General features: G+C 42.4%; 1 long non-coding RNA gene across 2 annotated transcripts in view; it reads left to right on the top strand.

Moving 5' to 3' along the window:
* The first annotated feature begins 1,279 nt into the window (after window positions 1-1,279).
* The window catches only part of LOC103214789 (uncharacterized), a 122,592-nt gene continuing 98,227 nt past the window's right edge, over window positions 1,280-25,644 (top strand). The window contains exons 1-3 of one of the 2 annotated variants that reach the window (XR_012092617.1): window positions 1,280-2,426; window positions 3,236-3,335; window positions 10,448-10,831. This is a non-coding gene — a long non-coding RNA (uncharacterized lncRNA). Of the gene's footprint in view, window positions 2,427-3,235; window positions 3,336-10,447; window positions 10,832-25,644 lie in introns of those variants that run through there. The other variant, XR_012092618.1, reaches the window with a different exon arrangement.

Below are 25,644 nucleotides of genomic sequence, written 5' to 3'. Positions count from 1 at the left end.
AAAATAAAGGACAGTAAAGGAAGAAGAGGTTGCTTCTTTATTATTAATTTTTTTTTCTGAGATGGAGTTTTGCTCTTGTTGCCCAGGCTGGAGTGCAGTGGCATGATCTCCACTCACTGCAACCTCTACCTCACAGGTTCAAGCTATTCTCCTGCTTCAACCTCCCAATTAGCTGGGATTACAGACACGCACCACCACACCCGGCTAATTTTGTATTTTCAGTAGAGATGAGGTTTCACTATGTTGGTCAGACTGGTCTCGAACTCCTGACCCACCCACCTTGGCCTCCCAAAGTGCTGGGATTACAGGCATGAGCCACCATGTACCGCGGAGGTTGCTTTGTGAAGCTTTCAGAGCAAAGCTTTGGGTGAGTGCTTAGGGACAGGGGAGATGAGGGTGGACAGGAGAGCCGGGCAGCATCCCAGATGCAAGGAAAGTGATGTAGGGGGAGATTGTGGGATGAGTGTATTCATGTGACTGGGGCAACAGAGTGGGATGTAAATTGTGAGCAAATAGAAGAGGACCCACAATGACGGGTTAAATTCTATCCTGGTCCAGTATCTACTGCAGGTGACACACTCAAGGTCAGATTTTTAAAAGAATTGGTATCAACCAATAGGACATTTTGGGATTGAGGACATTTTGGGAATAGAGTTAGAATAACAGTGTCAGCATCATGTCATTTGAGAAGCAAGGATGATACAATGGAAAGAGCCCTGGACAAGCAGTTGACAAACTTTCCTTCTTGAAAAGTGTTTCTAGTGACAACTCCTCTCCCCTACTGCGGTGAGCCTGTGGACAAGCCCCTTCCACTCCCTAGGCTTGGGTTTTCTAATCTATAACGTTAGGGTATGGAGCTAAGCCCTTAGCCGTCCTCACGGGCCCTTCAAATCTTAAAGTTGGTATTTTTGTGATTCCAGAAGTAGAAGTTGAGAACAAGGATGAAGGAAGAATCAATGACGATTGGGAGATACTGAGCCTGAGTGAAGGAGGAGATGGAAATTATCACTGGCAGGAGCCTGAAGTGATGTGAGGGGTCGATGTGTGAAGATTCTAAGACAGTGCAGTCTGAGGAAATCAAATAAGGATTCTAGAAGGACAGGCATTATGCTGACTTCCCTTCCGAAGGCTTCTTGGAGGCGGGTAATTAGCTGAATTGGAAGGAGGAGGAGGAGGGCTTGGTGGATCAATGAAAAATGAAGCGCTCCAGGTGGCCTTCCCTCTCTGCACTAGGAATTGGTGTGGTGTTCTGCTTGTAAGTTCTTTGAGGGCTGTCTCCGATGAGGATGGTGAGGTACTGCAGAAATAGAACTGGACAGTGGGGCAGAGGCTGCTGCTGAGGCTGAGGATGGGTGTGCTTAGTGATTCGTCCACCGGAGGGTAAAAGCCTGGCCAGGAAATAGGGGAGAGAGACGCCCATCCAAGGCACACAGGCTCCTCCCATGTGGGTAAGACACTGAAAGCTCAGGCTGGGCTTGCTGCGGCTGTGGTTCCAGGCTGGGCACAGAGTGGGCGGGTGATTATTATAAGCTGATGGTGTCGAAGGTCTGTTGTACACTACCGCATGGCTGGGGCTGCCCAGCAGCCTCCACACACAGCGCACCTCAGAACGGACTTGGGTTTCTCCTGTTTAGGATCCTTGCCTAATCACCATTCCTTTGCACTATTGAAAAAAGCAAGAGAAACAAGGTAATTGGATCGTCTCAGTCGTTTTCAGTTATGTAATGGACATTTTGTCTTCCTCTGCATAACACAAATGGCCCTCCATACTTCCCCTAATATTTACTGCAAAGCCACCTTGGTGATACCGATGCCGAGGTCTTGGGGAGTGACCACTCAACTCATCTTCTAAGGATCTCAAAGCAGATTTACTGACACTGGCTAATTAAGCTTCCCCAACCTGAGATGGGAACGGGGAAAACTGCACGGCTGTTTCAGTTTTTCTCTAGGAAAAAAGGTGCCAGTCATGCACTAGATGAGGCAAACGCATAGGAATGTGAGGAGGCGGACGCACTGGGAACCTCAGGAATGACAGGAAAGAGGTGTGGTCATCCTGCTTCTGGTCTCTGAATCCTGGGGGAAACATCCTCACTTCCCCGAAGAAGGGTCCCAAGCAGCATGGGAAGCATCGAGAGTGTTCCCTCTGGAGCGCACGTGCAGCACCAGCTGGGAGAGCTCCCCTGGCTTAGGAGCTTCCCCAGCCTTTGCTCACCTGCGCTCAGAGCTCTCACCTGATGCTTTCACTCAAGACGAACGTCTGCAGAAGCTGCAAGCATCAGTTCAAACCCAGCAATTGTCTTCGTGATTTCTTCTAACAATTTTTAAACTTAAAAGAAGCAGCAAATAGAATATATAAATGACAAATTCACAGAAGGGAAAAATAGGCCAACAAAACACTTGAAACCAAAGCCTGCTTGAAATTACCGGTAAGCAAAGAAAGGGGAATGAAAACAGCGATGCAGTGTATTCGCCCCTGTGGAGTTGGGTTGGGGTAGGTAATACTCACTGGTTGTGGCTGATTGGCACTCTTGCACACAACTGGTCAGAGCTCATATTTATATAAACTTTCTGGGAAGCAAATTAATAATCACAATATTATGTCTTTAAAATATGTATACCCCGAGACCCACAATTTCATTTCTAAGATCTTATACTGAGGCAACTCTGTTAGTATTATGTTCTAGCTGGGTGTGGTGGTAAATGCCTCTAGTCCCAGCTACTCAAGAGGCTGAGGCAAGAGAATTGCTTGAGCCCAGGAGGTCGAGGCTGCAGTGATCTGTGATCAGACCACTGCACTACAGCCTGGGCAACAGAATAAGATCCTGCCTCTTAAAAAAAAAAACAAAAAAGTAGTATGATGTTCTGTGTTGATTAACAGAAACTAAAAAACAAATGGTTTCCATCAAATAGAAGTCTATTTATCAATTTTTGTGAGTACATAGTAGGTGTATATATTTATGTGAGATATTTTGGTACAGTCATCACATCATGGAGAACTGGGTATATGTCCTCTCAATCACTTATCCTTTGTGTTATAAACAATCCAATTATACTCCTTTAGTTATTTGAAAATGTACAATTAAATTCTTATTGACTATATCCCCTTGTTTTTTGGTCACATAACATGAGACTTAGAAGTAAGTAGTCCAGGGCTAGCATAATGGCCCTGTGATAGTGTCGGGATCCAGTTTCCTTCCCACTTCCTGCCACGCCCTCCCTAACCGATGGTTTTCAGGTCTTGGTCCTAAGATTGCTGCCCGCCTGTGCCCATTGTATCCATGTCCCAGGTGAGACAAAGGAACGGTCAACACAAACATGGAAGACCACAGGAACAGGTCAGTCACATCTGCTGCTCTCCAAAGGGCCATCCTGGAAGTACCACTCGGTATTTTCTCCTTACACTGTATTGACCAGACTTTGTGATATAAGAGTTGAAATAATTTAGCCTGGGATATTTCCACACTGAACAAAATCAGAGTCATCTTAACAAGGAAGAAAAGAAAAATAGATGTAAGTTAAGTAATTTATGGTATCTTTGACAATAGTTATTAAAGATTGCATGCAAATTTTATATACATTATATGATGTATGTAATATATAACACACATCTATGTATTTATGTATGTGTGTGTAGACAGATAAAATGGCAAAATAACTGGAAGACTCCAAAATTAAGCATTTGGTTCAGAGACATTGTAATAATCCATATAATAGAATTCATGCATTGGAATACTATTTAATTGATAAACATCAGGCCATAGAAGGATATTTCAAACTTGGCAAAACATTATAATGTATTACCAAGTAAGAAGTAGGCTCCATGAAGCATACATGGTAAAACACCAGTCAGGGAAGGAAAAATTGACATACGTAAAGAAACGTAGAAAAGTAGCTAGAAAGAAACATACCGAAATGTTAATGGTGATTACAACAGTGGGGAGTGGAATTATGAGTATCAGATGACTTTATGAATATCTTTGTGTTTTTATGAGTTTTCCAAGGTTTCTGCATTGAACAGATACTACTTTTGTAGTCTAAAAATAAAAAGCATTAAAAAAATAAAGAGGCAAATTTAATTTTTCCTAATGGAGTCCCAAGGAAATGAGTTGTTTCATGGAATTGAGCCAAAGCAACAGTAAGTTGGTTCTGGATTTGGGTGGTTGATATTCAAGAAGTTCAGGGTTTATTTGTGGTAAGCAATCGCATGGCCTCCTGCCAGAGGTTCTCGGCCTTCCATGTTAGCTCTAGGACAGGTAAGCAGATGACAGTTAATGCACTTGGGTTTGTTTCTCATGTCATTTTACTTTCCTATTTCATCAAATGTTTAACATTATTAATTTTTAAACCATTTGGTTAAGATTAAAAAAAAAAAAAAAACAGAATGCTACTGTGCATTGAGCTTACATTTCATTGTTCCCTTGAAATGATGGTTTTATTTTTAACTTTTCATTTCAAATGTTTTCCTTTCCAGTTGTAATTGAAACAGCAAAAAAAAAAAAAAAAAAAAAAGTTGCATTTCCTGGGGGAAAACAGTCTTTCCGAAAATGAACAGGCTCTTTATGACTGTGCAAACAATACAAGCACAGAGTGAACTGTAAGGGGGATCTATATTTGTGTTATGTACACATCTATATTTATATGATGCACATCCTAATAAGGGCACCCTGCAGCTCCAGGACCAGCTGGAGCCCTTCTGTTTGAAATCATTTAAAGTGCCACTGACGTCAAGTTGAAAGATACCACCGCACCCAGGTTCTAACAGGTGTTGCTAAGTCTGCATTTACTCATGGTTACATGCAGCTCTCTACAGCATGCAATAGCACCCACAACCTAAAACCTGAGGTCCTCGCTTTCTGTCCTGAGTGCCTGGGAGCTACATACCCCAGTAAATTACATATAGGTGGAAAACTTATGCTAAGGGAACCCAAGTTCTCTACCTAATGTTTTCAAGGTGAAATATTCATCTGTTTTGTAGACTAGGAAGTGTAATAAAAGGCTGAAGCCCTTTCTAGTAAGTTACCTGTAAACCATGTATTAGCCTTCACCCTTTTACTGAGCCTCCAGGGCCCAGTTTCTCATCTGTGAAGTGAGGGATAGGACTCCTGTCTTCTTGTGTTGCCACGTAGCAAGGCAGGGGGCGCCTATATGTAAATCGCTTCAGCCTCGTTACATGGTGACTACCCAATAAATGGCCGTAGTGATAGTTATTAGTAGTTATGGTCTATTTTTGTTGTCACATAGTATAATTCTTTGGAATGACCATTATCTGCTTTATCGGCTTATGTTTTTGAGGAACTTGGATCACCAAAAACCTAAAAATACTACAGCTTCCACTAAACAGACCAACAAATCAATAAACCAGTTTATCTAAGAATATTAAGGAAAGTCAGGAAGAACCACAACCATAGATATATATGTGTATATATGTTCATATATGTGTATATATGTGTATATACATATATGTGTATATATATGTATATATATGTCACAGAGCTGCAAACCTACATATATATATGTATGTATGTATTTCTGAGATGCTGGAACAGCCACCTCTCATTATTTACCCTTCTAAGGACCCCTCCTTATTGATCCTTAACATCATTTACCCTCTTAGTTTTTCTAATCCCTTCTCAGCCGTACTTACCAGGAGGGTTCACACATTTATTTGGTGACACCTAAGCCTAAACGAGTTTATGAGGTCATTTTGTATGGTCCTTTTGACAATATGAGAAGATGAGATTGAGAGAAAATGATAAAAGGGAATTCTAACACACTGACACGGAGAAAGGTGTGGTGGAATAGAAAAGGGTGGTTAATCTTAAATCACCGTTCTGCTTAAGGAAAATCCAAGTCTAGTGTGTTCCTGGTAACTTTTGGAATGAAAGTGTAATGAAACATTCTACAAAATTACCATGATAACAATAAGTATAAGCTATAATCCAGTTCTTAGAACAATTTACACAGCACTTTTGCATTGATCGTCTTGCTAACTTAGGTCAAATAATCCATCATTCATTCATCTAGTAATGCAAAAAAAAATTGTATGTTGTTTTCTGGGATCTGATTTTTTAATACCATGAACCAGGTCCCTATTTCAGTGTGTGGCCTGATTACAGGTTAGATCTGCCCAGCTCAGACCATCATCTCACAGATGTGTGCTTACCCCAAACAGTGAGATCTTTAACTATTTATCACGGTTACTCTGGGGGAATGAAAGTCCATCCTGTGGGCAGTGGATGATCTTTCGGTATGAGTCAGAGCTGCCCTTTAATTTTTTCTCAAACCTAGATTTATACGTTTCTTGTAAAGATAAATGACATCATAGATGGGGTCATCTGCTTATTTTTATCTTCTTTAATTCTTTGTGAGATGATGGCATTGGCTGAATGACAAGAGTGTGCCACTTCCACAAAGCTGCAGATTGTCCAATGGACTCTAGTCCCTGTGAAAACAACATGGATTCAACTTGTTATTCACATAATCTCTTGAACAGTGAATATTGCTAAGCCCAGGCCTCAAATGAGCCACACATTGGTGCTCTCTGGGGGTTCTACCCAGAAGGGCTGGTTATTGCTGCATCAGGGATGGGGGAAGGTGGGACTCCTGCAGGCACTCTTCACGTGTATGTGATCCACATCTTCAGTTCTCCTCAACATCGAAGTCAAAAGAAGCAATGCTGTTACTCGAATACAATGATCAAAATGAGGATTAGACATTTGTCTTAATTCAAAAGAAAGAGCAAGTTGTATTATTTGATATCCAGCCTTACAAAAAGCAATGTATGGGAAAGAAAAACCTAAAGAAGGCACTTGGGGAAAAGGAAAACAAGTTCTGTCCAGGGAAGGAAAGTAGTGATGGGATTGGGTTGCTTTTCTTTGAAAATTCTCCGCTTTACAGGGAAGGTATGTTTTATGTTATAAATTAAGCTACATTTAATCCCTTAGCAATGTATCCCTGAGACATTATTATGGGCTTGCATTTGTCATGGATTCTATTGAAATATGTTCATTATTTTTTCCAAAAATATGAAATAGAAAAAGGGGCTTTCACGGGCTCTAAACACCAGATTTCATTATCTGCATTTAGAGCGAGGAGAGATTTGTCAGAGGTTTCAGGCAGTGACTAAGAACTCAGAAGTAGGAGGGAAGAATAAGTACTGACAGCTTGTTCTTGACCTGCCCAGTTATTTCAACCACAGGAAGGGTTTTTAAGATTCTTTGCATTATCATTATTTGGTGACTTATACTGTGGGTTAATAATTCCCTTTTTCCTACTTCTCTTGCTCCTCATGGGCCAGCATAGATCAGGGGCTCAGGGACCTGCCAGCTCAGATGTCATTTCCTCCTCAGTGGGGGTCACAACCTCCACATGTGCTTCCTGAATATGCTTGAGAAGAATGTTATCTGGCGATGGAGCTGCTGGCTGAGAGATCTGGTTGAGGGATGGTGTTTTAGCCTGAGGTTTCTTGGAGAATTTCAATCCTAGCCCATTTCCGAGGATAACAATGCTGAACCCATTGGCTGTTACCCTTTGAGGAGCGATTTTCTTCACCATCTTACCCTTTGAGGAGCGATTTTCTTCACCATCTAAACAAACCTGTTGCATATTAAAATTCAGTGCTCCTGTTCTCACTTATAACTGGGAGCTAAATGATGAGAACACACAGACACATAGAGAGAAACAACACACACCAGGGCCTATCGAAGAGTAGAGGGGAGGAGGGGTGGAGAGGGTCAGGAAAAGGAGCTAATGGGTACTAGGCTTAATACCTGGGTGATGAAATAATCTGCATAACAGACCCCCATGTACCAAACCTGCAATGCACTCCTGGATTTAAAGGTTAAAAACCCCTCAGTGCTCCTATGACATTTGATATATTTGGATTCTTCTTCACGGTTTCTTTAATGTTAACCACCTTTTTACTATCAACATCAGGGAAGTGTCATGGCCTCATATTCCTGAGTTTCATGTCTTTACTGACCAAGATCAAAAGCAGCTTTCTCCAAGGCAAGTGCATTCTCTCCAGGCCGCTTCTATTCCATATATTTGTTTATGCTGGCATTGTAACATATTAATATTTTTCCCATTATCAAATTTTGTGAGAATATCAGTGGTACATTTTAAAATCTAATAAGCATTATCAGATGCCTTTTGAAGATCATCTCTCAAATTATAGCCCTAATACTGAAAGATTTTTAGCCATATTTTGTTTAATTAGCTTTCTTCAATGTGTTGATATTTTATTACTTAGAAACCCCCAACCCCCCGAGCCTTCAAATGACTTGTTCCCTGAACATGAAGAATAAAATTGGGGCAGTCTGTCCTCACAATATTTTCTGGTCCAAAGCAATTTCAGATGAATACATGCTTTTGAATAGAATAAGCCATTTGACATCAATTACATTTCCACTGATTTAAGCAAGGATACGGGTTAGGAGAAACAGTGCAATAATTTAGAGCTTGAAACCCTTAGCAAAACAAATCAGCATCAAGTGTGTAAAATAATGTTCATGTGGGTAGAAAGGGAGGAAGTGCCTTAAAAGACTGGACCAGAGTCTCCTTTCTGGCTGCCCTCTGTGTGTTCCCAGTGAATTGATTTCATAGTGTCTTATGACTGCCTGCTATCTTTACTAAGCAATCTGGTTGTTGCTGTTGTTGAAAACATTCTCCCCTGATTTTAAAGCCACATGCCTTTCATTTGTCATGCAAGTTGATGAGCACACTTTCCTTTTTCACTTATAGACAACCTGCTCTGAGGCTCCTAAAAATGTTTCTGTGAGGATTGTGGTCTCTGAATGTGGTAATAGCTTTTACATGATGCCTTATAAACAGGTGCTGTCTACATTAGAAGCATAGCCAGAGCCCCCACTCTCAGGGCTTGACATCTGCGGGTTTTAGAGCAATAGCCGGGTGAGTGTGTTGCTACTATTCTGTTGATGGATGACAGCAATAGATCAAGGTAGATCAACATTCTTAAGGTACAGCAGTAAAAGGGTGAGTGTAAAATGGAAATGCATGAGTGCTTTTCAAAGGCAAGAGATTAATAGCTCTGGGCACGCCAGAAATACCAGGATAACTTTTCCACATCTCTAAATGGAGGCTCTCTTCTAATTAGCTTGTCTTCTGCCAGACCAGAGCTGGGGGCAGCTCATACACACTGTGCCTTTAATTCCCACAACTGGAGTGGGTGGCAGTCCCTTCTAGGATGTGTGGAGACGAACAGAACTGAATTTTCTGGAAGCATTATTGAATTTACTTCTTACATGGCTTCCCATCATCTTCTAACTGGTGAGGACCAGTGACTATCACTAGTCAGGCTCCACTAACAAGGAATGGAAAATGGAGGTTATAGGCTCTATGACGTCAACTTCTGATGGTTGAAATCTCCTTTCAATATTCCTGCTTCCTAAAATATGTGTGGATCCCCTTGTGTCCTTCTCCTAGTAATGGGGTCTACAGATCAAACTCAATTATTTCCTTATGCTATAAGACAGCCAAATTCATCTTAAAATGTCCCAGGTTCATATGATGATGTAGTTTTAAGGTTTTAAAATAAAAGAAGAACCTATCAGCTTTCCTTTCAGCAATTAATAAGCTGATGTTAACAGCTCTATCTCTGTACTGACTGAGCAGTACCGTGTTCAAAATCCCTCTGAATTTATGTCAGTCCTACATTTCTAATTATTTTTAGTTTGTTCTTCTTTTTCCATTAAGTGGATGTATCCATGTATGATGATCTCTTCAAACAAGGTTTCCAAAATGTTAAAAGAGTAAGGACCTCTCATTGGAATCAATGATATGTTTTCTTGATCTTTAGGACAAATTTTCTCTATGTGGTAGAATTTGAGCTTGCAGCAGTGGCAGAAACCAAATGATGGCTGAAGTCATCCATATGAAGAAGTATCTTTATCCCCACTTTATTGTAGGCCCCATCCTTGTAAGCTACATCCTAATCCCAGAAGTCCTCAGAAGCTGCTCTGGTTCTGGGTTGACATACAGACAATAAAGTGGGGATAAACACAATAACTTAACAATGGGAGCAACTAGTAAGTAGTGACTTGATCTATGACACTTATGGAGGGTCTGAAATACAAACTCCCATGAGGCCACGAAGAAATTTCCAATTAGACAACAGTGATGGATGGGCTATATTAGACAACTTTTGTACCTTCTCAAGATTTCTAGGATCTAACTTCCTTATTTGAGGGCTGAACTAGCGACCTCTTCTATTGTCATGGGTTATAAGTGACTAAGCTCAGTACTATACTTTTCATAGCAAAGATTACCATCAGTTGTTTATGAGGTTCAATACTGACAAACCTGATTGATAATGAGATCTTACTATGGATCATTAGCTAAGTGCACAAAAGATTCTGATACAATGCTTCCTCTCAGAACATAGGAATGAAATGCATTTTAAAAACGCAAAGTATTACCTGTATTTCAGGCATCAAGAGAAAACAGCAAACCAGTCTGAAATTCCATGACCAATGAGCCCTGGAATATGAGTATGCTTTTAAAACAGACTCTTTAGAAGAACAAAATGTTACGGCATAATGTAACCCTGGTAATTTCTTCATTGGAACTTTCCACCCACTACTTCTGAACGGAAAAAGTACTATTGAATCCTGAGTTACCCATTAAACATTGACTCTTTCCTTAATAGTAGCTGGTGGATTAGCTTTTGAGTAGGATGTCCTGGGACTTCTCACTATGCCTTCATTATTCCCTTTTTATTCTATGAAGTGGCATTCCTTGTTCGTTATGAAGTGGAAAATGCAGCTATTGTAACTCAGCATACTTGTTCATGAGAAATAAAACCAAAAAGAAATTAAACAGTCTTTTTTAGCATCTGTAAAGGCATTTTAAAGGTTAGTTAGAATAATCCAATTTTCAGTTCCTTTAAATCATACTACATTTAATTGTAATGATTTCTGAATTCATTATGAATAGAATCATTTAAATTAATGTGAAAAAATTGGTGTCACCTGTTTTGAATTATTAGAATTCTTCTTAGAAATTCATAGCATGTCATAAAGAATGCCTAGTGACAAAGCTACCTTCGCCCTATTTGGTCTACTCTTTTGAAGGCGCCATGGTCCTCTGCCGCTGAGCTCTCATAATGCTTGTTGAACAGAATGGGAAGGCCTTGAGAACCACACCATGTGTGATCTCATTGAATGTCAAATGTGGAGATGATGGTGAACTCATAAAGAAGAAACTGGAGAATATACTGTGGATCTTCTTAGGACTCTGTTGTCATTGAGCTCTGGGATAATGATTCTGTCAGATTTGTGTCTTATGAAGTTGAATAACTCACTCTGCGCATAATATGAGCCCTTAATCTCCTGCTCATTCCCATTTGATCATCAGATGAAAAGACAGTGACAGAAAAGTGGCTGAAGCCATGTTTAAACTTTGCTTGTTCCATTTTTGGTAAGAGGTCAAAAGTCATAACAAAATCAAATATTTTGGTTAATTTAAATATTTAGACTTCTATCATTTTTCTACTCTTTTTCTTTGAGGACTATAGGCAAGACTACTTATTGCGATACGAATAAAGTGGATAATCCTATGGAATGTAATCTTGAGAAAAGCAGATTGGCTCTCATGTACTTATTCCTATATATGGGTATTTTTAAAACAAACTTCACAGGATCACTTTCAAATCAAAGCTCAGACCCTTACTGACTGCAAGTTCAAGCAAATGACTTTACTTTTCTGTACCTTGGTTAATTCACCTGTGCAGTAGCCACAATGCCTACCTTGCAGAGTAATAAAAAACACTTGGAATGTTGTAGGTACTCCATAAATTTGACAATGTTATACTGGTCAAAACAGGGGGACCAAACACCCATATAAATGTTTCCTCCAAAAATTTCATTGTCATTTATTTTCTACACTTACTTGCTAGTGTCTCAATTTGCTGATGCACTCTACATTCTTCATCACTATTAAATTCAAGAGTAAATTTTAGAAAAAGCACAAGTAAATTGTGCAGTTCCTATGAAAGTCGTCACAGCCACTGACCTAGTGTCAGGATAGATTCCCATTGCACTCTCTTTCCTTAGTACCTGTGGAAACCATGGGGAGGTATTCAACGGGCGTTTCTTCAGTCTCCAGTTTTTAAATAGATCTCATTTTATGAGTGTGGCATTCAATTTTGGGTGAACTGCTTGTTTCGTGATTTGATCCTGTTATGCTAGAAGCAGTTTGTATGTGACTGGAGGCCTTATGGCTTGATATCATTATTTGCCCATGTGTGTTATCTTTTGAAAATTCGAGTTGGCCAGGCATGGTGGCTCACGCCTGTAATACCAGCACTTTGGGAGGCCAAGGCAGGCGTATCACCTGAGGTTGACCGTTTGAGACCAGCCCAACCAACGTGGAGAAATCCCGTCTCTACTAAAAATACAAAATTCAAAATTAGCTGGGCATGGTGGCACATGACTGTAATCCCAACTACTTAGGAGGCTGAGGCAGGAGAATTGCTTGAACCCCAGAGGCAGAGGCTGCAGTGGGCCAAGATCTTGCCATTGCACTCCAGCCTGGGCAAAAAGAGCAAAACTCTGTCTCAAAAAAAAAAAAAAAAAAAAAAAGAAAAGAAAAGAAAATTCAAGAGTCATCGTATTTAGGTGTGGCTTAAAAACAGAATCATCCCTTGAATAAGAAGACATTCTAAGAAGAAGAAGACCTATGACCTGAGGGTTGCAGGCTCTGAGGTCCCAGGTGGAGTAGAGACAGCTGAGAGTTCTTATTTTGGTTTGAGGTTCATCCAGTCTACATATCCTGTGGGCCCCGAAGACAAGTGAGACTTCACAGGCAGGGTCTCCAGTGGGCTGGGAAGAGCCGGTGCTGTGGTTCCAATGGGACAGTGATCCTGTCCAACTGGAGTTGAGCAATAGGGAGGGAAGGAGGCAGAAACCAGAGACAGGAGGCCAGGGACAAGGTGGCTCTGGTGTAGAAATGCTTTGGGCAGGACGTGAACTTATGCTCGAGTGGCGTTTGTACGTGACACAATCAGAGATGTGAAGAAATAGATTTGCTCAAGTGAGGAACCACATGTCATCCTCTTGGCTAGACCAGAACATAATGCTTAATGTACGTTTTTGTAGCAGAGGGGAGTCTCCGTCTGGTGCTCCCGGCACAGACCTTTTGAGTCATCACAGGTGCTGGAGCACGTCCAGGGTGATTACAATAGACAACATTATGGCTGGGCTTGGCAGTGCTACCTCATTTAGGATCTGCTCTCTGTTCCATTATAGCATCCAATTTACCTTAGACGTTTCAACTCCTTCTACACGAAAGCTTGGTAGAAATTTCCTTGTACCCAAAACTTCCTCATGTTTTAAAGAGGCTTGGTGCTGTAGAACCTGAGTGGGGAAGATTTGGAATGTGGTCCTGAGTGCTTGTGCTTAAGCACAGGAGTTCTTAGTAACATTTAATTGATGTGTATCTACAAATAGTTACTGTGTATGCCAGTTGGCAATCTGTTTTGTACTTACCTGTGGATTTTAAGACATTTCCATGTGAGTGTAGAGTGTGTAAGATTTATTTGTGCCAGCAAGTTACCCAGTAGGCCCACATATTATGCAGAAATCCAAATCTCAAAGGATATCCTCATGTTCTCTTGAAAATACAGTGCCTTATTATATCAATAGGTCAACTGCTAGGTGAAACTAACCTGTTAATGTTGTGGCATAAATCTGAACAATTGGCTGATTTATTAGGGTGTGCAGATAACTACCCAAACAGTTAAGCCAAAACATCTGCTCTGAGGCATGACTAGATGGTTTGGACCACAAGATCAGTTAAAATCACAAGACAGTCACTCACTGGCACTTGGGCCAGCCTTGGGTGCAGTGTCCCTGGTTTTCTCTGTAGACTGTTCCTCCCTACAGGCATCACCCCCACAGTGGGTGTAGCCCCACTTCCCAGTCTGGATATGCAGGGAGCAGGATTTAAGGAGGCTCTCATTCTCCCCTGCCCCTCCTGTATGTGCCCCACCCAGAGCATGGGTGCCTCCTTGAACTGTGCACCCTGGTCCCCTCACTCCCCTCACCCTAGTGCCAATTCTGTCCTGACTGTAAGGCCAACTGGACCTTAGGTGCCCTAAGAACTCAATCTTATTCTCTGAGGCCCAGTAAAGTGGAGTTCACCATGTGTCTGGCTGTGACTTCATGCAACATCTGTGATAACCAGGATTATATTTTGCTCCTGTCACGATTCCAAGCACCCACTTTCCCTGGGACCATCCTATTGTCACACTTAATCCTCACAGTAGCATGTGAAATGGCTCTTATCCTTACTATTCAGATGAAACTGAGAGAGGCTGTGGAAGTTGCTCCAAGTCTCAGCGCTTGTGGTGATGAGGGCTGGGGTTTCAATCTAGTGTGATGTCCAGCCTCCTCTTGCTCCCCATAGCTGACTCCCCATGACAGAGCCCTTTCCTGGTACTCCAGGAAATTACCATTACCCACTAGTATGACTAGGATCCCATTATCCCCTTTGCAGAGATACTCTGCATGGTCCCACTCTCTGACAACTGCCCTGTTTTTGCCACCGGGTCTCCAAACGTCACCACGTCTTGATCTGGTGGTTGACAGGTGGGTCTCAGGAGTCCTGGCTTCACCATGTCGTAGCATGTGATTTGGGGAAGTCACTTCACTGATGAGTGCCTTGCGTCCCTCAGGTGGAAAGTGCAGATCCTAGGAAATAGGTGTCTGGGAGGCTGCTGGCAAGACCAAATGAGGTGTGGTCAGTAAACCCCTCAGAACAGTGGCTGACCTATAGGCCGCATTCAGTCGATGTCATCAATTATTATGACGCTTCCTAATGTCTGGGATTGGCCTTGCTCTTAAGAAACCCCGTGTGGACTTCTGTGGTAGCAGCTGCTGGAAGCTTCTGTCTGCAGGGCCACGCCCAGGACCATGTTTCTCTGAGCACCTAGAGACGAACTTGCTTCTCGGGCCTCTCCTAATCCCTGTGCCACTGCAACTAGTTCAGCCCTGCGTTAGAGAGTGAAGTGAATAGGTGACATTCACAGAAAGTCAGTGAATACACCACAATGTTCAATCGAAGAGAATGCCGTGAGGGAGGAAGGGCTGGAATAAACTGGTGCACAGAAGAAACGAAGCACATAAGATGTGAGCAGGAGCTGTGCTGACCACATTCCTCCCCTCGTAGGTACCTTCAGCATTTTGTTCACCCACAAGGCTGAAAAACATGGCTGCCATTGGTGAAAGACACTTTATTGGCCTTGGATGTTGTTAAAAGAAATAGGTTTTTTGGTAGGGGTGGTTGGGTGTATTAGTCTGGATTGTTCAGAACTGCAGAACCAATAGTCTCTTTAGAGAGAGAGAGGAGAGAGATTTATTTTACGGAATTGGTTCATACTACTGTGAGGGCTGGCAAGTCTAAAATTCACAGGATAGGCTAGCAAGCTGGAGACCCAGGGGGGAACCCATGGATATGACTGTTTAAGTCATAAGGCCATCTGCTGGCAGAATTCCCTCTTCCTTGGGGGAGATCGGTCTTTTACTGGAAGGCTTTAGCTAATTAGAGGAGGCCCATCCACATTTTGGAGGATCATCTACTTTGTCAGTGTTTCCTGATTTAAATGCTCACATCATCTAAAAAATAACTTCACACCAACATCCAGATGCGTTGGACCAGATATCTGGGTACTGTGGCCTGGCCACATTGATATACAACATTAACTATCACATTGGGCCTTTGAAATTAACTGGCTGTCCAAGGCACTCCCTCACCTGGGAGGTTCCCAAAGCAGGTTATTTCAGGTCAAAGTCCCTTTGCCAAGTCGTAAGTTGCCAGGGGAGTAAAGAAAGTATCCCTTTAGGATGATGACTATCAGGGCGTTTCAGATGGACCGATAGCATGCATGTGCAAATAGCAGATGTCTCTTTATAGAATATTCTGGAGACATGGTAAGTTCTTCCACAACTAACCAACAGTACACTCACACACATGTGCACAGTGCAGTGCTGCTTTTGGTGCTGAAATAGAGAATTCTCACTGGAAAACTTAATCCTGGATGGGAAATGAGTAGAATTTTTTTTTTCTTTGCTTTACTTATTTTTATTTATTTATTTATTTTGAGATGAAGTCTTGCTCTGTCTCACAGGCTGGAGTACAGTGGCCTGATCCTGGCTCACTAAAACCTCTGCCTCCTGGGTTTAAGCAATTCTCCTGTCTCAGCCTCCCCAGTAGCTGGAATTACAGGCATGCACCATCATGCCCTGCTAATTTTTTTTGTCTTTTTAGTAGAGACGGGTTTCAGTATGGTGGTCAGGCAGGTCTCGAACTCCTGACCTCAAGTGATCCACCTGCCTCAGCCTCCCAAAGTGCTGGGATTACAGGCGTGAGCCACTGCACCCGACCGGAAATGAGTAGAATTTTGAAGTTATACCCACAGAGCCTCAACTCACTATACCAGATAGTTAAAGAAAAAGTGTGCCTTTGTTTTGCTCCTAATTGAGGGAACTCAGAAGAAAAGATTGCAGTTGTGTTGGGGACTGACATTCCGCATTTTTCTGTGCATCTACAGAGAGCATCAGCCTATTAATAAGACGATGAGTTATGAAGACAGGAGAGAACACATTGGTGGGTATGACATGCTTCTGAGATTTTATGGATGCTGGAAGGAACAAAAATATGACCCCTTAATACTCTGATTTGTACATGGAGTGCAAATTGTAATTGTTTGGGAAACTGCTCTGTCTTACTTTCACAGGAGCGATATACATGGACAAATATTATTTTTTAATGTCAAATAGTAAAATTGTACGGAGACAGAAGGGCCTTAGCGTATAGGGAAAGAAATAGCCTAGACTTACTTGTGACCCCTTCAGAGCACTTAGCCTTCCTCAGTGGGGCACTCACAGCTATTTGGAAAGATTGTGAGTGTGGGAGTCCACACGTGCTACACATGCAAATGGTAAACTTTGAAAGGAAAAGTTTTCTGTTAAGGCTGAGAGTGTGGAGAACTTAAATTAGTTTGAATTTTGGTGAATGAGACCTGGGATTCCGGGGCCAGCCATTATTTTCCTGTAAATCCCAGGCATCGTTTCCTCGGGACCCAGGGTCTGGGTCTGTGCAGTCCATCCTCAGCATCCCCTGCACAAAAGCCCTCTGCCCGGGTGTCAAAGCTACAGTCAAAATCGCACACATTTATCTGTGAAGGGCCACCTCCCCACGTCCCCCATCTCCACCCTCAGGCTCCATGTCATTCTCAGGCTCACAGGCACGTCCCTCTCGCTGCCATCGTGTTGTAACTCTTCCTGTCTCCTGTGTCTCGTGTCTTCCTGTACACCCACTCCCTTGCTATTCGCTTGTAAGACCTACACAAAATCCTCACTCTTTTATTATTCAGGGCCATCTTCTCCACTTTTACTCTAGTACCTACACGGTCTTTTCCTTGACCGCCACATCTTCCTTTTTTCTAAGCAATTCGATGTAGTATAGATGTTGACTCGTCTTACTCCTGGACATCGCTGATGGAAAAGGCAGCAGGTCCCATTCTACTCTTTACAGTTAGAGGACATTCTCTACCTTCTTCTCTAATATCCAACAATAACAAAAAACAAAAACAAAACAAAACCAAAAAACAGGGCTGAGATCCCTTAAGAGTTTATTTGACTTAATTGCCGTGAAGCGTGCTGTGAGAAAAGACATAAATGTCTATTTTTCTTGAAGTACTCACATAATCTGACTCATATTTGAGGAATTTGGGAATAAAATATTTTATAACAACACTGGAACCGAAGTCATTTTCATGCTCCTTGTCTGATCATACTTTCCTGAATTATTTGGGTAATTTCATGGGTAGTAAGCGTCCTCTCTTTAAGGGGTCACATTTTTGAGAGTCTGCCTATCAGAGCTAAGCTCGAGGGAAAAAGAGCTGAGTTGTAGATTCGAGGAATAAATGGTCTTCCCTTTTCTCCATCTGTATGGACAACAAAAGGAGATAGTTTTGTTGTAAGCCACAATACATTTCTTGAACTCCTGGCCTCAAGTGATCCTCCCCTACCTTGGCCTCCCAAAGAGTTGGGATTTACAGGTGTGAGCCACTGTGCTTGGCCACAGTATATTTCTAATCCATTAAAACGCAGACACAAATTGGAGTTAGGAGTTTCAGCTGCCACATTTCTTTGGCTTTCATTATTTCAGCACGTGCAACTTACTTTCAATGGCTGGCACCTGCATCTCTGTGCCTGGGAGCTTCTTCTGGCTGCTAGGGCTTGCTGTTTCTACAATAGGTCAGAGACACTGAGGCTCTTCACCTCCAGTTCAGCTCCAAACCAAGGACTGTTGGGAGTTGGTGTATAAATGCCTCCACTCCCTCACCCCTTGGATGAGACAACTCTGAGGTGTCCAGTTGACACAGGTCCCAGCAGAATAAACCTCCAGTTGCATGCGGTGGCAGCATGTGTGGTTATGCACACTTCTTCAGCTTCCTTTACTTCCTTGTCTTAGTTTGTTCCTTATTCTCCAGGAGGATCTTCCTTGCCTTTGACTCCCTGCCTTGGGCCCTCTTCAGAAGATCCTCAGACCAGGACAGGAGTGTAGAGGCCAGGACCGCAGCTGCAATTTTGTCAGGAACAGCAAACCTGGGTGAGTCAGTCAGTTCATAGATTCCGGTTTCTTTGTATGTCAGATAATTCGACTCGAGCAGTGCTGTCTCACAACAGCAATGCATAGTGTTGACACTGAAGCTAAGCCAAAGATGGTGATTGCCCCATCATCCTCTCGCATGCTGTTGAATGAGTATCTGACAAGCATTTCAGAGGAAAACAGCAGGGAATTTTCTTGAGATCATAGGTTCAGTAAAGTAAAATTCCATATGACTTTTCAATGGAAAGAAATTAATTTTGTTGTCTCGTCCTACTTCCGTCCACACTGGTTCTCCTGCGTCGGAACTCCTATTCGCTCAGAGTTGGTGTCACTTCATTTCCTTCTCCGTGAGTCCCTGTGAGGTTAGGTGGCTCCTGCAGAGACACAGGCTTACTTTTCTGGCTTCCCGTTGCCTGCGGCAGTAGAGAGAATCTCGTAGGGGACACAGAAGTGACTGGAATGAACCTGAATGGCTGCTTGTTAGCTATAGGGTAGGCGACCTAATGTTACCTGGACCTTTATCTCTGGTAAAAAGCGAACTCGATCACAGGGTGGAGAGAACCTCGGGCTCCATGCTCTTTGGAAATGAGTGCCTGGGGGCAGCTCTGAGAGAGTCTGCTGCATTCTTACAATTCCTGGGCATTTCTTCTGCTAATCCTCCTTGAACACAGCCTTTTCTGAGCAGCACCTCCGCCGCCTCCCCCAGAACAGCACACAGAACATGTGCCTGCACGTGCATGTCATCTCTGCACATGCAGAGCACCAGCTCCTCCGACAGCTCAGGAGTGTGGGATCTAATGCTCAACACTTTCCACGTTTACTGGGATGTTCCAGATCAATGTTCCCTGTTTTCCCTGACCCTCTGAAGCATCATAGCCAGGGCTCCTTGGCTGTTATTTCCTCCTGTAATGTGGCCTCCAAGCTCACTGCAGGAATCTTTGAGAAATTGCAGCTCTTTGCCCCAGCACCTGACTATAGGTTTGATATCAGAGCTACTCTGCAGCCAATCGTGCTACGGCAGGTTATCCCGTGATGTGCCCTTTGTGTTCCATGCCGAGGTGTCCCTTGGCAAATAAGTCTGGTTATCCATGCGCAGCCTTCTAGGACCAGCTGACAGGGACACTACCTGGTTGACAGTGGCACAGAGGCCTCGCGAGCTACAGAAAGTGAGAGTGCTCAGCCCAGCCTCAGCTCGGTGACGTCCTTTTGCAAATTGGGTTGATTTTCTTCTTACACACTTGCTGGGAATTCATATAATTGAACTACAATATTTACCAACTTTGCATGTGTTTTTCTTTGCAGATTTTGGTGAGCATGCCAGATACTCTTCTTAAAATACATGAGGGGGAGAGGAAAAGAATAAATATGATTGAAATTTGGGGTTGCATTGCAGAAGTTCAGGACATTTATCAAGTTCTGCTCTAAAATATCTTGAGTTAGGATTTAGTTATTGCAGATAGCAGATGTCTGCATTTCCCACTGTTTTAAGAAAGGAAGTGAAGTTTATTGTTTTCCACAGATGTCATCTAAAAAAGGAGGAACAGGGTAACTCACATAGCCCCTTCCTGCTGTCAATCCTGGGATGCATTTGCTGTCTCCCAAACAGCTAGATGGAGCCCTTTCCTCTTTAATTAACAGAAAACCATTTTATGAATTAATTAACAAGTTGGAGATGTCAGCCAACAGTGCAAGATCTGTATTGGAATTACTCATCAAACACGTCTTCTCAGGGACAAGGCAGATGATGAGAGAGGATGGAGTGGAAGGGAGACAGACCAGTGCAGTCTCGTAGTTGATATGTCAGGAAGAGCCTCTCAGTAGGTCAGTGTACAAAAAAAAGGGATGCTTGGTAAAAAGAAAAATATAAAAGTACTGAAGCGTGTGATATGACCAATTGCATTACACAGGACGATGCCTTGAACAAATACTTTGGAATGAGTCAGGCAGAGTGGGGATATTTGCTTGATAAACCCTGGGGCTAGTTATTCCACCAAGTGGACTTTTCTCTAAGTGGTTAAGTCAAACTTGCATGGGTTTTTTCCCCAGGGTATTTCAGCATCCAGGAGAAAGAGGCTGCTGGAAAATTTAGACTCCAGTAAGAGGTTGCAAACACATACTTTGCTGTTCGTTTTTAAAGGGAGATGTACGGATATAAATCTTGTCTCCATTCACCCGTAAGATTCTTGGAGACTGACATATTCCTTTTCTCTGTAAATTTAACTTAATGCTGTGTCTCAGACAATACATACTTTTTTTATAATGGGCAGAAGGTTTTGCATTAAGAGGAAGTTCTTATTGAAGTTTATAACCTGATGTTATGAAGTGAGATGACTTTTTCCCAATATTTTGTTTAAAAATTTTAAATCATACAGACAGCAAGTCAAGGGGGTTTTATTCAACACCTGTATGGACACCATTTAAATTTAATTCTACCATTAACATTAGACTATACTCACTTAATCACCCTTCTTTCTGTCTGTAGCTCCAACCATTCATTCATCTTGCATTTCTGTACACTTTCCCTTAACACTTCAACATACATACCATTAACTCGAGTTCAGTTTTTATTTACAGGTTTTAATGCAAATCAACACTCTGGAATCAGTTTTGACTCATGAATACACCTGTGTTACCCAACCTATATCAGAATAGATAAGAACATCAGCACTATGACCCAGACAGTTCTCTCCCACTTCTCCCAGCCAAGCCTAGTCGTTCTCACTCCCAGAGGCAATTACTGATCTGAATTTTTTTCCTTGTGGAAGAATTTGGGGCACATTTACTTCTCTTCATAAGACCAGATTCTCAAAAGCATGTTAAACTACAATTCATAAGTTATTACATTTATTGCCTATGCTTTAGGAAACAACAGAAAGGCAAACTTCGGCAAAAGATGGCAAGGTCTTCTGACCCATAGTAACCTTAAGGCAGCAGTCCCCAACCTTTTTGGCAACAGGAAGCAATTTCACGGAAGACAGTTCTTCTACAAACTGAGGTGGGGAGATGGTTTCCAGACGATTCAAGCATATTACTTTTATTGTGGGCTTTATTTCTATGGTTATTACATTGTAGAATATAATGAAATAATTACAAAACTCACCATAATGTAGTATCAGTGGGAGCCCTGGGCTTGTTTCCCTGCAACTAGATAGTCCCATCTGGAGGTGATGGGAGACGGTGACACCCAAGTGTGTTGGTTATGTCTGGTCTACTCTGTAATTTTGATTTGGTTGCTGTCACTGCAGAAAACTCTGCTTCAGAAGGATAGGATGTTGGGAATGGATGCAGGCTTTTCAATGCTTTCGTGGCAATCTCAAGATGTTCCTCCCTGACCTTAATCCAGAATGGAGATTTGAAGTTGCCGCAAACATACTTTCAAGGCCGCCATCATTTGCGATCTCAAGCAGTTGATCCTCTTTAGCACAAACAAAGTTGATTCACCTGGCTTACTCACAAATGGGTTGTGGATCCGTTCCTTCCCACTTCCAGGGTCTTTTGTGGTTGGCAGGTAATGCTCAAGATCTTTTGAAAGCTGAGGTAGGTGATCATGCACTAGATGGGGGAAAGAAGGCCCTGGCTCAGTCTCTTTCAAACTCTCTGCTAATATTTGAAACATGTCGGAAATTCCAGTGTTCACTCCCTCACCCTCGTAACTCCAGTTTGGCTTTGAATGCGGCCACTTTATCTACCGATGTGAACATAGTTGTCATTCTCTCCTAAAGTGGCAGATTGAGTTTGTTGAGCAGGTTGAATATGTCACACAAGTAAGCAAGTTTTGCGACCCGTTCTATGTCACTGAAATGTGCTGCCAGTGCTGACTGTTTTTCTAAAAGAAGTCTCTGGAGCTGTTCTCATAACTCAAACACTCTGGCCAGGGAGCTACCTTCAGAAAACTATCTCACTTCTGTGTATCAGAGAAGACGTGTGTGCTCTGCGTCCATCTCCTGACAGAGATGCAAGAAGAGACGTGAGTTAAGGGCACATGGTTGATAAATTTAATCACATCCTGCAAAACGTTCTTAAGTTCAGGTGACATTTTTTGGCTAGCCAGCATGTCTCTATGGATGATGCATAGACTCCACATTCAGAACTGGCCTCTTTGACCTGAGTAGTGAAACCAGAAAGCCGTCCAGACAGACTCTGTCCGTGCATATACCGACACAAAATGACCAATTCAGTTTTCCTGATATGTAACCATTTGAAGGCCTGAATAGTTCTGCAGCTGTAGTGTTGGTTGGAAACAAAAGCACACATAACATATCCTCATGCACGTCATCCTGAAAAATATATCGCAAAGAAACAAGCATCATTGCCTTTGTGGTCAACATTGGTAGACTTGTCAACCTGTTGGTGTGTACCATGGTGCCTCATTAATCCTCTCTAAGAATTGTGCCTCAGTATCCTCTGTTATTTCATCAGTTCATCTAGTTATGGTACTAGCTGAAAGAGGAACAGATGCCACCTTTTGAACTGCGGCCTCCCCTAAAGGTTCATGACGAATATCCCTAGCAGCAGTCAGGATCAGCTCTTCACCAATAGTAAAGGGCTTCTTAGCTTTAGCAATGCGGTTAGCCCCTAGGAATGATGCTCTCAGTGGAGATGCGTTTGATGAAGTTGTGGCCTTGAACGACTGCTTCTGTCCTTTGTTTAACATTTTTTTTTTTTTTATTTTGAAAAACTCCAAAGGTTTGCCTTTTAATGCAGGGTGCTCAGTCTCCATGTGGCAATGCAGTTTTGAAGCTTCATGATCTCGTTGGATAGCTGGTCGCCACATAGTATAGAAAGTGGGCTTGGAGAATGTGAATCACCTGTTGCAATGAACTGGGAGTTTAAGTAGGACTCTTGGTATTTTCTTTTAAATGCAGCTTCCTTTTTGTTGGCAGACTGAGAGTCTTCTGCTCTCTCATCATTGGTTCTTTTCCCCTTTTCAAAGAAGCTCTCCAGTGATGTTTGTTTTCTACTCTTTTGGCTGGGGTTAGCTTATGGGCTGATAAAAACTGTGACTGAGACAAGTGTGCAGTGCAGGAAAGAGATGTGGATGGAAGTGGTAAATAAAATAATAGGCAGGCCATGTGTGGACTAAAATAAGTGTCAGATTCTGACTTAAAGCCTGCCACTAGATACAACTGCATTGAAGTATATCAACTCACTTGCCACTACAAAACCTGAAGCTTAATTGTCACTTGCCACTCACTGCACGGGTTTTGATATGAGTCTGCAAGCAGTTGACTTATTATGGTCACTGTGCAGTCAAACCTCTCTGCCATTGTTCATCTGTATTTGCAGCTGCTCCCCTGTGCTAGCATCACTGCCTCAGCTCCACCTCAGATCATCAGGCATTAGATTCTCAAAAGGAATGCGCAACCCAGATCCCTCGCCTGTGCAGTTCACTCTCCTATGAGAATTTAATGCTGCACTGATCTGATGGGAGGTGGAGCTCAGGCAGTCATGCGTGCTCACCCACCAGTCACATCCTTTTGTATGGCCCGATTCCTAACAGGCCACAGTACTGGTCCATGGCCTAGGGCTGGGGACCACTGCCTTAGGGGGATGAGACATTTGGCACCATGAGTTCCATGTGGACAAGCATCCTAAGGTGCTCACCTGGGTTTCCAGAGTATAATGGAGTCAAAATTTGCTGTGATTTTTAAAAATAAGAGCTTCTGAATAAGTTATGAAGTTTTTATTAACCTACTTCAATCATTCAGATGCACAGTTTTATAAACTATTTTGTAAAACCATTTTGTATTTACAGCAGAAGCAACTTTCTCCCAAAGTATGAGGTTTGAAGAGATGTGCTTTATGGCCAAAGGCATTCCCGTGGCTTCTGTAAGCACCATCCGTCATGCAGTCTTGAAATTTTCCAAACTGCCTAAAAACAGAACATTTGACCAACTCAGAAGTCAGTTCATCCAGGACTCAAAACAGTGTTAACTCAATGGCAGGAACAGTGGGATGTGAATAAAGAAAGCAGGGACTCACCAAGCTTGAGTGACAGGCCAGGGAAGTATGCAAAATTAGTCCCAGCTCTCTGGATGGGCTTGAGAGAGAAGAAAACCGTGTTGTGAGTACAGTACTATGCACAACATTGATAGAGTCTTTCCACTCTAACACTGGGCTCTGAAGCACAAAAGAGAGAATTTGAAATTATGTGGTATCCTCAGGCCTCTAGCAAGTTTTGCTTAGATATTAGAGACCCAAGAGGAATTCGTGTTTCATTTTAGTTCTGCATCATCTTTCAGTAACACGTTTCAATGTCTGAACATAGATCATGGCAAGGACACCACTTCCATCTAGCCAGAACACCTCCAGCGCCAGTCTCTCAGAGTGAGAACTTTGCAGGAAATAGAAAATTTGACCATAAGTCTGGGTAATGGCCTTGTTTGTTGAAAAGCAGCCAATCCATTTTTATTCTGTTTTTCGCAAAACAGAAATAAAAAACAGAAATGAACAAATTCTTTACTGTAAAGAATTTCCAACTGAATTTTTAGATTTGGAAAGAGATTTTCGGCAGTTGCTGTCAAGTTATTCCCTGATAGGTGGAACCCCTAATGCCTGCACAGTGGGGAAGGCCCAGTGATCTGTGACCACCCTGTGTGTGCAAGAGCTCCTGTGGGACACCCTTCATTGCAGGGCCATCTTGTTGGTGCCAAGGCTGAGGCTGGAAAACATGAAGTACTGTGCTCTTTCCACAGATGTCCTCCCTTGAGTTAGCCATCTGTCTGGCCCTCTTGCAGAGTGGGCATGCGAGATCCTGTTTACTTCCAGCCTGTCTCCTTCATCATCTTCAACTTGTTTTCATTCTCAGATCAGTTTGCCTTCCTCTGAACCAGAGGAACACCCCTCTGTGGAGTGGCTTGAGTCTAAATGAGACTAAACAGCATCATTCTGGGCTTTCTCCTGGAAAGCCCCGGACAGAGCATGGAACTTCATCCCTCCAGATAAAAAGAATGCACTTCATCCTATAATACAGAAAAGCTTCTTTATGTTCATGATATTGATTCCTATTTT

The sequence above is a fragment of the Chlorocebus sabaeus genome, chromosome 3 (assembly GCF_047675955.1).
Source record: "Chlorocebus sabaeus isolate Y175 chromosome 3, mChlSab1.0.hap1, whole genome shotgun sequence".
NCBI classification, from domain to species: domain Eukaryota; kingdom Metazoa; phylum Chordata; class Mammalia; order Primates; family Cercopithecidae; genus Chlorocebus; species Chlorocebus sabaeus.
The sequence above is the reverse complement of the archived record's forward strand: the minus strand, read 5'-3'. Positions and strand labels throughout refer to the sequence as shown.